The sequence below is a fragment of the Dermacentor andersoni genome, chromosome 9, assembly GCF_023375885.2.
Source record: "Dermacentor andersoni chromosome 9, qqDerAnde1_hic_scaffold, whole genome shotgun sequence".
Taxonomy (NCBI): Eukaryota; Metazoa; Arthropoda; class Arachnida; order Ixodida; family Ixodidae; genus Dermacentor; species Dermacentor andersoni.
The window spans coordinates 46,600,393-46,612,500 of NC_092822.1; the positions used below are offsets into that span (position 1 = coordinate 46,600,393).

The 12,108-nt window shown below is 47.7% G+C and overlaps 1 protein-coding gene across 1 annotated transcript in view; it reads right to left on the reverse strand.

The window, feature by feature from the left end:
- Positions 1–12,108, reverse strand: part of LOC126527965 (uncharacterized) — a 150,506-nt gene that overhangs the window by 65,144 nt on the left and 73,254 nt on the right. Inside the window, exon 2 of the mRNA XM_050175805.3 lies at positions 9,918–9,988. The gene's annotated coding sequence lies outside the window, so the exon portion shown is untranslated. The remainder of the gene's footprint in view (positions 1–9,917; positions 9,989–12,108) is intronic.

The following is a 12,108-nucleotide window of genomic DNA, read 5'->3' on the forward strand; positions in this document are numbered from 1 at the left end:
GGGGTGTGTGACAGCCTGTCCTCGTGCAAGAGGCCTCGTTGCAGGAACATCAGAGACGGAGGCCAAAGGTCACCAGCTGCTATTATCGTGTGAGGGTCCAATACGCACCGGATGAAGTCTCGACGAAGGAGCTCGAGCTACTTTAGCCGCGCAAGGGGGAGCGTGACGAGTGCGAGCCGCCGTCTTTCCCTCCGCGGAACCCTCCGCAACCTCGAGCAGCGACAGTGAAGTGGGCGTCAGGATTACAGGAGCGCATGCGCGTCTCGAAGAGTTAGTTGGCATTCGGCGATGAGCGCACCTTGCAATTTGATTGCGCGGGAACACATTCGTATTGGCGATGACTCCAAAAACTCACCACCAACCACGTAAACGGGCGAGAGGCATATAAAGCTTTTCGATTTAAAAGAAGGCTTTTCCCACCACCGTCACTCGAACTCTCGCTTGGTTAGGAAGAGGTAATGTCCATACTATGGCGCCAATAGCGTGTTTGCGGTTCCTGCAATAACTTCTGGAGCATTCAGCCCACAAAAGCATATAGCCTTTCAGATATGTTTCTGTTACTGAGAGAAAGCGGTCACTGTGACTTGGATTTCGACATCACCTATAAGGAGCCCTACAAAGAATGGAGTCAACGTTAGGCCACGTCAGCCAATGTCGTAGCACGGTCGAGGACGACGCATCCACCTCAAGCAAAATCGCCGTTGAGAAGGCAGCGCTATCCCGCTGTGAGAGCCGGCTACTGTCGCTTTTAAGAGGCGGTGTTCAAAACATGGCGCCCGTGACTACGAAGAATAGACTTACAATCTCTTTCGTGCGGGACGCTGCAAACGGAGCCAAGTACGGTGCGACTGCCTCGCTAATCTGGAGGTTGCGAGAGGCAGCGCGTGGGCGACCCGTGGGCGCGATTCACAGCAGCCGTCGCAGACAGACCTCGCAGACCACGCGGGCTACTTTGGCGTCATTTCGTAGCCATCGTCGCCATCGTTGTCGCCGTCGCCGCATCACCTACGAATTCAGAGCCGGTGCAATGGCCGAAGTCTGCATATTATTTTTCATTGTAAATCCCTAACTGTCGCAAGTGGGTTAAATAACGAGTACGTTAGACAAGCGAAGTGCTGCGGTGGCCACGTCTTCCTAAAGCAACAAAGCGCACATTCTGCGTGGAAACGGCGGATACCGTTAGCGAACGCTTGTCAGATTAAAAGCTGAATGAGCAATGCCGCGCTCCACGATCAGGCGGGAATGGCCGCGAAGGAGCCTATACACGCCAGCCGAAGCTCCCCAACTCCCGAGCGGTCATACATATATGCATTTCGATAAAGTGAACTAATCGAGGAAAGAGCGGAAGAAGGAAGAGGCTCAGAACTTCCGGATCCGCAATACGTGATCCCGCAGAACAGTCCGGTATACAAAGGACTTCGGTTTTGCATATACATACATACATACATACATACATACATGCATGCATGCATGCATGCATGCATGCATGCATGCATACATACATACATACATACATACATACATACATGCACGCATGCATGCATACATACATACATACATACATACATGCACGCATGCATGCATACATACATACATACATACATACATGCATACATGCATACATACATACATACATACAGTGCAGGGCTCGCGTCAGCCAACCACTGACAAAAGCCCGCTGCCCGTTTCAGTGAAGGAAGCGCTGCGCTCTCCCACTGTACACCAACGATCCGTCCTTGAAGCTTCCGTTCAACCGGCGTCGAGCTAAGATATTTAAGCGGTGTACACAGTAAAATGAGTCACACCCTTAAAAGTAAATGAGGGTGTAAATCGATATATAGCCCACAACCCTTACACTGTTGTTGGGTCTAAAGTTGGGTGTTATAGACACAAATTTACAACCTTATTCACTTTTAGGGGTGTAAATTGTTTTACGGTGTACCCTGGTATAAACGCTTCCTCCTGGTTCTCCGTTCTCATTGGCTGACGTGACGGGTACCTTTCGCTACCACTGCACGCAGTTCATCAGACGGACTCGTAGAGGTTCGAGAAACGATAGCAGCGTGCTAGAACACAGAAGTACGGAATGTATGCCAACACGGATGCGCTGAGACGAAACTAGAAAAAAAAAGAAAAGAAAACACGCGGAACATTCTGTCTGGCAATCGGCTTACTGCACCCGCCGGCAAATTAGGTATGATAATAGGTTGGCCGTTGCAACCGCAAACGGAATGCGCCATGGAGAGACAGCCTCGTAATCCCCCGCTGCTCGTAAAAAAGTTACGTTAGGCTTCAGTTGACCACTAGTTAAGCTTTGAACGAGTATGAAGGTCACGTGTTCCCGCAACTTCACTAATAGACTTCCGACTTCCATTAGTGAAATGCGAGATAAGCGATAAAAAGGAATGTGCACTGCGATAAAACAGAACAAGAAAAAGAACGTCATCCTTTTTTTTTCTGTCATGGCTGGTTCGAGGCACTTAGCCGTGAATTATTGGCAGATTACAACAGTACAGTTAGGTGAACATGCTAATGAGTTTGAGATCACGAACAACTTTGCTGAGGTCGTTTCCGCAACGAGCATGACATGCGAGAATGAGTGAATTCTCCGCAGTAACAGAAGCTCTGTTTGCTGAATTGGTGCAAAATAAGTTACCCTCTCTCTCCCTCTGCCTCGAAGCCCTGTTCGATTTCTGTTGATAATCCGCTATAAGAATATATTGTCCGGAGAAGCCCCGTGCATTCTATTGCCCCTGGGTTCCAGTTCTTTTCGAAATTAACTCGGACGCGATTTCTTGAAATATTCATCCCGGATGTAAAGTAGCGGATGTAACGCATGTGTCAAAGCTGTTTGGTCATATTGTTGACGTCGGCTTTCAAAAATATTCATAGTAAATTTATATAAACCTCTGTGTCGTCACAGGTTCCCAAAAGCAACCGTGACGTGCTTTTGGAATACCACAAGATTACATTTAAAAAAAAGTCCAGCCTGTAGCGTCAACATGGCAACCGAAAACACGACGTTACATCTTTCTATCAATGTAGAGGGGGTGGGGCGTGCAGTAGTTATCGTATTTAACACGATAAGACGGTTACTTCATACAAGTAAGTAGAGGTGCTTTATTATCTTATTTTCTTATCTGATATAAATAAACCGAGTGAAAAGGCGCAGTCGTCGCGAACAAACGGCGACAAACGAACGGTGCCGTTTCTCCGTTCCCGGTCTTCTCCGTTTCAAGCGCCTCTTTAGGCACGTTCTTCCCGCCGTGGTTGCTCAGTGGCTATGGTGTTAGGCTGCTGAGCACGAGGTCGCGGGATCGAATCCCGGCCACGGCAGCCGCATTTCGGTGGCGGCGAAATGCGAAAACACCCGTGTACTTAGATTTAGGTGCACGTTAAAGAACCCCAGGTGGTCGAAATTTCCGGAGTCTTTCACTACAGCGTGCCTCATAATCAGAAAGTGGTTTTGGCACGTAAAACCCCATAATTTAATTTAGACACGTTCTTGGCGTACCTAGTCTCCATCTTGCACTCTGGCAACCGACGACATTATTTAGCGGGTGCGCATCCGGTGAAACCTTAGAATTTGGACTCGAACACAACCGGCCGTGTGCGGAGGAGGCCCACTTCTGCCACACCGAAAACATCGCCGTTTCGGTGCTAGGAGTTCGTGCGCATTAGGGAGCCCGATTTCAAGCCGTTAGAGAGGTTTAGGTAAGAGGGACGCAAACTGCTCCTCAGCGTTGGCCGAAGCTAGCCGCCGGGCGTACGAAAGATACCGAAGCGAGTGCAAAAGAGCGCGGAGGGCCCGCAAATGTAGTTTGCGTCCACCGAACGCGTGGGAGCGGCCTTGCGTGCCTTTATCTAAAACTCTCTATTATGTTCGAATAAACAACAGCACTGCGTGCAGCCTTCTAGGGTAGCGCAGGCAACGAGAACATATTCAACGCTGACACGACGCGTGAAAATTAGATTTGCCGACCTGAAAGCCGGCAACAGCAACAGAAGAAAAAGATTTGAAAACAAGATGGTAATCGTAGTTTGTTTGTCAGTTTTCGTTATCGCTTATGTGCATAGAAAGGCGTCTGCAGGCAACAGCAGCGATAGTGAAAATCGCCGCGAATTCAGATCAGAATAGGGAATTTCAGGAAAGACTGAACCGTTTCCAGGCGGCACCATTCAAACTCGAACCGTGCAGCGTGATAATCGGATAGAATGCAAATGGAGCGTCTATAAAGTACGCATTCAGGAATAAAATAAAAAAAGAGATTTCATTTCTTTGAATTTGTTTCGAGGGCTGACACAAGTACACGCGTACCTCAACACTGCGGTGTTTTTTCGAGCGCGCGACTGTTCGCATCTGCTCGAGGGGCGCAATTTCTCTGCGGACAAAGCATATGCAAATTACGCATTTTCCACAGCGAATTCCTCCTGCGCATTCTATACAAGAACACAGTGCTTTGCGCGCCATTTCGTCGAAAAGTGCGGTCGGCAGATGTGTCAGAAAAAGCGTCCCCTCTCTGTGAACTACTTCTGTGTGTTTCAAGACAAAATACCAGATGGTTCTTATCATATTCGTTTTTCCCGTACGCGGGGAACGCATGAAAAAAAAAAAAAAAAGAGAGAGAGAAAGCTACGCGGACATAAGCAGCAAGAAAACTTCCAGCGCTAATTTCCGCGATCACTCGCAATATTGCGATTATCGTTTTCATTAATAAGTTGGGGCACGTGTTGGAGCTGCGAAATTCAAGCAAGGCACTAGTTCGAACTACTGCTACAGTTGATATCTAAAGGCACGTGCCGCTCTATAGATTTGCGACACTTGAAATATGCTGCGAAATAAATTGGCGTACGTTTCAGACAAGCTAATCAAAAGTGTGCCTGTAGCAGTTTAGGGTAATCTTACCTGGAACGCCAAGGCATCTTTATCAGCCTTTGGGGAAGTGTTTCTCGAAAATAGCACAGTCTTAAGGTTGCGCCTATGCAGGCATCCCTTCACAACTCTTCGGCTTCAGTTCCTGGCGTTAGAAGATATATAATTGCGAAATTAAGGTCGTCGTCGTCGTCGTCGTCGTCGTCGTCGTCATCGTCGTCGTTGTTGTTGTTGTTGTCCAAAATGCATCCTTATGAACGTCCGATATGCGCTATAGACATGAAAGTGCGGTACCTGTATGTGTCTCACTGACCGCGAGGGACGTCGAAAATTAGTCTCCAACATGTGCCACTGTGCGTGCCACCATCAATCATGCCCTACAAGCCAAACGCTCAGCGAAAATCTCCACTGAAGCTGTCGGATCAACAGTGTCCCATTTCAAACCCGCCCACTTTACATCAACGTATTGCTCGATTGCCCGATTCTATCACTGCGTCCGATCGCCGGGCCCTCTCTCGAGGCTTGCGTAGCGGCATGCACTCGATCTGCCTGCCGCTCTGAAACAAACAAAGAAACAGAGCCCTGTAGAGTGAAACGCCGATCACTTTTCGAAGCCTTCATCCTCGTCAACCACCTAACCTAAATGTATTGGGGACCAGGGCGTCTGCCAGCGATCTCGCGCTCAACCTCAGATTGCGTCATCTCACGCTCCATTCTGCGCCTCCAAATTTCCCGAGCTCGTCAAACGTCGCTGCCCTCCACCGCGTTTTCCTTCACTTGGCAGTCGTCACTTTACTCTGATAGGCTACCGCGGCTATCTCAGGCTCTATGCGCGCTGCATTTCCTGCCCAAATCCGTTTATTCCGCTTAATACGAACAAGAATATCGGCTACCCCCGTTTGCTCTCCAATCCATATATCGATATCGTCCGGCTTAGTGACGTTCCGCCTATCGAATTTCGTTCATTCGATTCAGTCCTCAGCTCCTAGTCAACCTTCTTTGTCATCCTCAAGTTTCTCAACCCCGCAGATGAGCATCGGCAGAATGCAATGATTCTAGGTCTTCCTTATTTTTACCCCTCGTTTTTTTCTTCAAGGATAACTGAAAGTTGCTGTTCATGACTCGAGCATACCTGTCGTACACGCTTCAGGACACAGCGGCAGCCTTGCAACAGGGCAGAGCAACGGCACCTGCGAACCACACACGGCCTGCAAACTTTCGGCGACGGCTGATCGAAACCCTCCATTCGCAGTGAAAATATTCGCTAACCTTTCGTTTAGTGCTATTCGCAAAGCAACGGCCTCGCATGCGGAAATCTTGTATACAGTCAAACAGCTTTAGAATGAGCGATTGGAACCACCAAAATACTTAGCTGTACAGGTCACTTGGCGTTAATGCCTTTGACACCGTAGCTACACCGCGGTGTCTGCACCCTCCCTCAAGGTGTTCGTTGTGGTGTCGGCAGGTGGCGCTACCTTAACGCCCCACCGCTGTGTGGCGGTGCAGCCGCTATTTGCAACTTTCACGGCCTATAGGGGGCGCCACCTTAAATCCAACATGGCTGTCCGAGAGATTAAGAACTAGAGCAGTCGGTGCAGTGCTGCGGTCGTCTTGCTCAGTGGCATGTTGTTTCGCGTCGTCACGTTGAAATCTATCTTCAATTTACACGCCCGCTGTCGTTAGCCGGCGTAATGGCTCACATTGGGCGAGCAGAATGCAGCATTCGAAGCCTCCTTGAAGGTGAGGAAGTCCTAAACTCTGGTGATCTTGTGTGTTGCGGCATAAAAGCGTGCACGTCGACGTCCGTGACTGTTCAAAGCGTTTGCATACCAACTTCGCGGCTTCGAAGCAAACCACACGAGCTGTGGTTTCAGTTTTGCCGCGACGGTGTTATTAATTGAAGTGAGCGTTCTTTCTATTTGCTATTCTATTAATTTGACCTCTTTGAACGGGTACCATGAACTTTTATACGGTGTGGTGCTCTCTGCAAGTTGTTACTTAGACCGCTTGAATAAGACGCCGTGCCGAGAAAAAAGAAACCTTCCTGGTGTCGCGCGACCGAAGTCCTTTATATCGACGGCGTGAAAAGCAGCGTTTTGTGTGCGAAAATTTCTTGTCTAGTTATCCCTGCCTGTGTTCACAAAGCTGGATGTTGAACACGAGAAGTAACCAAAAAAAACCATATCTGACCGCTTTTGCGAGCTAATACGATAACCGTTCACCCTTGTAATTTGGTTATTGCGCTTTATGCGTGCTGTGCAAGCTACAGTCTTGCGGTAGTTTTACATCCTGCGTGAGTCCTACCGCGTCTTGAGCAATACATAGCCAATATTTACGGGTCCGCGACAATGCTCGCTTCATTCTTCCAGTTATCTTTATAAAATAATATGCACGCAGATCAGCTGAGGGTTCGCGACGCGAACACTGCACAGTAGTTTAACGTTTGTTGAACTAGGATTTGTTACCTTACGAGTGCAGTCATGCGCGCCTGCGCACACGTTGCAGCCGCGCATCGAAGTGGCAGACGAGGTACGAATTCCAGGTCCCTCTACGCCTGCGTCACTTTGCTTCGATGCACAAATGAGAAACTCATCTCTGTGTTCCAAAATGGTGGAATGTCAAGCCGGCGTTGCAGAGCACGAATGCATGAACGAGAACAAGAAATTTTGAAGCAGGCACAAGGCTTCACGGAGAATGTTTGCGCTCCAACGTAGCCGCAAAGGCATGAGTGGCAAGAACGCAAGCATCAATTACCCTACAACACATTTGAGTTAAGATTGCGCATTATTTCTTTCCCTGCACGTAATATAGTGCTATCTCTGTGTCTTTATGGAGGTGCGTCTATTCGCGATTTCAAGTGCTCGGAATCGTCACTCATCTGTCGTATTCCAAAAAAAAGTCCTCCGACATGAAGTGCGCACTGGAAACCTTCATTGCTTCTGTGACAGCTTTGCCAATCCGCAGCTTAATAATCAATTTCTTCCTCATGGACGCAGCCGGTGGGAATGAGTGAAGGCTCACCTCACCTACCGCATAACTACCTCTCGGCACCCATTGCGGCACGCAGCAAATACGGTTACTTCTTTGTTTGCTCATTCTGAGCATGTTAAGTGTCCTTCAGGATCCCACGGGAGCTTTGAACGCGTTAAAACATCAACCAAAAGTGAAGGAAAAGCGTACACAACACCAATACGCTACCCGAAGGGGCGGCAGCCAGCGACGAGTATAATCTTTCGATTGTTTCCGGCCGCCGCCGCACGACGGCGCCACCGTACGTGAAAGTTGCGAATACGTGCGTTTCTTGTAAACAAACAAAAGCCCATCCGCGAAGCCCATATTCCTTTCCTTTGTACGGTGAAATTCGTTGTAGTGGTATTCGCTGTAGAGGCGTTCGCAACACAGATAATAGATAGGCATTCAGCCGCAACACACGAAATCTTTCGTTACGCATGTCATTTCGTTGTGGCGTCGTTCGACTGCATTTGTTAAACGAAAATCCGTAGAATATTTTGGAACGTCACACCACATATCGAGTCGTCCGTGGGACTAAATTAAGTTTTTCCCACGACGGCTCGGAGACGTCATCGCCAACATTGGATTTGGATTGAACTAGCCGTAACTTCGCATTACACGACAGCGCGCCGATTGTAAGAGTTGACGATTTCAAGGCAAAGTAAACTTCTTGAAAAGCCCGTCCGCTATTCTAGAAAGAAAAGAATATGTGCAGAAAAAAAAGTCCGCGCTTCCCGCCGCCAAAGCGGCGACACCATTAGCGTTACTGAGCGTCCCATCGTTTTCTAAGCGACTCATCGGGACCCGCCGCGGAGTGCATGGACGGTGCACAGTTTTGCGCATAGAAAATTAGATCGGCATTTAGATGCAAATTCGCTGCCACTAAGCAGCACGGCACTGCTAGCATGCATTGAAATTCCACTTTGACTGTTCCTTTCATCGCGTTCGCCCGCCACCATCACGTTTTGCGTGACTGTACAAAGAAAAAAACAAGAAAAAAAAAGGAATGTCGTTGCAGACGAACATCCATTGTCTGCAACAAGGCTTTCGGGAACACTTGATGGAAATACAGTGAGAGCTTTTTGCATGGATTACGCTCTCTCTCGTGGCAGTGGCGTTCACAAGCGAGCTTGCGGCACTTCTTTCCTCCTGCTCACGTTAGTTGTTTCAGCAGGGCCTGAAATGCGGGACATTCGGAGCATATATCAGCGGTGTTGCGACGCTGAAGAGCCAGATGTGCAAACGAAACGAGAGAGAGAGAGAGAGAGCAAGGGTTTAAAGAAAGCTGAAGATGGAGGCTCGCTACTCCATTTAGAGATGTCTGAATTGACGCGAAAAGGACTAAAAGATACAGAAAAGCAAAAAGTGATAACAAAACAAAAATATGCGGATCTTGTGGGCTGTGGCTATTGGTTTAGGCGACGCTTTGAGAGAGAGAGAGAGAGAGAGCTCTTCATTGATATGCAGCGAATTCGGCCGGCGTATTTGTAGGCGCTTTCATTGGTGTTTTGCGAGAAACGCTGCCCATAATGAGCGACCATATTGCAACTAAAAAAGCCAGTGGCAAGCAGCCAGCACAAAAAAATAAAAATAAAAAAATCAAAGACCGGCAGACAGGAATTGGTCAAGAAAGATTTCGCCTTCAAACTATATTAAACGAAAACGAGTCAATGAAGAACAGGCGACATTACGGCAGAATGATCACTGCGCCGCCTGGTCGTGTCGAAGTGGCTATTCGTGCCTAACAAATTGATGATGTCGAGTTGGAAGGTACGTACCTGTGCCGCCGTACGTCAAGAGGTTGTACAGGGACGTTTTAGTTTATATATATAGCTCATTACCAAAGCGGATTCACAAGCTCAGTCCATTGAACACGCCCCAAGGGTCCTATCTGCAGCGGCAGCCATTACGGCTGGATCGTCTGTGCGGCGCGGCGTGAACAGACGACGAGCGTCGCTAACTTCTCACGATAGACATGGGGGGGGGGGGGCACTCCCCTTCCCCCCATTTCTTTTTTGAAGCACACGCTTACCAGTAGTGTTTCTAGGGCTCTTCCTCGTGAACCAAGATGGCCGGCACCGCCGCTGCCAAAGTGAGCGCCACCTGCAAGTAACGATAGAGCACGTGAGTGACTTTGTAACGCAGCTGAGTATATATATAGATATTTAAACAGGGTGTCTCACGTAACTGTAGCCAAACTTTTCTAAAATGTGCTAATGTCACGTAGATGGACAGAACGGACAGACAAGTTAACGTTGTTTGCCGTCGCTTGAAGGTGCTCGAATTATTTTTTCCCTCCCGCCTAATTACGTAGTTAGTCTTAATTAGTTAGTCAACTTCTTAAATGCTATAATTAGATAAAAAGAGTCAACGATAAAGTTCTAGAACAATATCAAAAAACTTCCTGATACAGCTTTTTGTTGCTCAATGCGTGTTACGTAAAAGTTTTTTTTTTTTTTCGAACGTGAAAGAAGCCTGCAAATACACGCAAAGTGCCTCGAGCGACCAGTCGCGAGGTAGTTTTGTGTCATTGCAAGGTTAAATATTCGTGCTTCTTTGCAATAAAACGCCAGTTGGAAGTTCAGTGAAGTTAACGTGGTAAGTATTGGACGTTTGAGTTGCCCTAAGCTCAAGAGCACATAGCCAGAGAGAAAAGCTACTGAGTGATGCTACAAATACAAAGATGCCGAAGGTATGGTATGTAGCCGCATACCGAACACGAATAATGATATATTTTATATCATTGAACCCCGGATTGTTACTACTGCATATAAAGTCAAAGACGAATGGACGACATTTTTACAAGCTCTGTGAAGAATGACAGTAAGTTTTATCCAAAGGTCAATAATGTTGGACTTTACTCGCAACCAGAATGTTATCACAAGTACAGAAGAGACCTTCCGCCCACGGCAGGATTCAATGACAATTTTGCTCTAATATCATTTCCAGAAGGAAGGCAAGCTCACTGCCCATCTAACATATTCATCTCTAGTTGAAGGTCATCTGTTTCTCGAAGCCGCGAACACGTGACCGGCTCGGTGTTACTTTCGCGTAGCGGCCCCCATAAACACGCGAAGAAACCTGAACTGGTGGATTGTTATTGTTCGTGCTTTATGAATACGTTTTCATAAGCCACTTGTACGCCACGTGGATACACCCTGGAAACCCAAAATGTTTGAAGGAATTAACGGCCTTGTTTGCACGCGCTCAGAATGCTCTCAAAACACGTTGAAAGCGTATAAGGAAACCTAAAATTATGTTTTCGGTGTTTTGATTCCTGTGAACGAAACGCTTGGTCGTAATCGTCCGTAGACCTTCCACGGGTATTCTACTGAGTATATAGTCAGCCTGTGCACTTTACACTGAGGTGCGCGGGCCTCCAATAAACAAGCAAGATATTTTTTGCAAGGGAGGCCAGATCTCATAGCTGCCGGACGCTTGCACAACACACAGACTCACTCACTCCCTTAGTCACTGATTCAGTCACTCACTCACTCACTCAGTCAGTCAGTCACTCAGTCAGTCAGTCAGTCAGTCAGTCAGTCACTCACTCACTCAGTCAGTCACTCAGTCAGTCAGCCACTCAGTCAGTCAGTCAGTCACTCACTCACTCACTCACTCACTCACTCACTCACTCACTCACTCACTCACTCACTTACTCACTCACTCACTCACTCACTCACTCACTCACTCACTCACTCACTCACTCACTCACTCACTCACTGAAACGCCCGCTCAAGCACTCACACACTCAGTAAAACGCAAGCTCGAGCCCTCACAAACACATGCACGCTGCTCCTATTTTTTTTCGGCTTACTCCACTTATTTTCCTTCATTTCTCGCACTGAACTTTAACGTTATCTACGAGCAAATGTCCGGGCATAACCAACAGTGAGTTATTCCTACATTGAACGATATGCATACAATTGCCTTGATATTTGTCTAGCAACAAAAACCTTGCACTTCACAGAAAGGCATTGCAGGAGGTGCCTGGCAGTGTCCGCACGGAACGAACTGGCATTCCAGCAGCCCAGCGATGGCGCGATCCGAGTGCAGTGAATTCCGCCCGGGAGCGGTGCGCGGAAATGACTTTTTCTGTGTTCAAGAGAACTGAACTTAACCAAAAAGCGCGAAGTTTGGAAAGAACAAAGGTAAAAGCTAGAGCGAATAAACCTTTAGTTCGGATAAGAAAAACGAAAAAAAAAAACGCGAACTCATAAAAA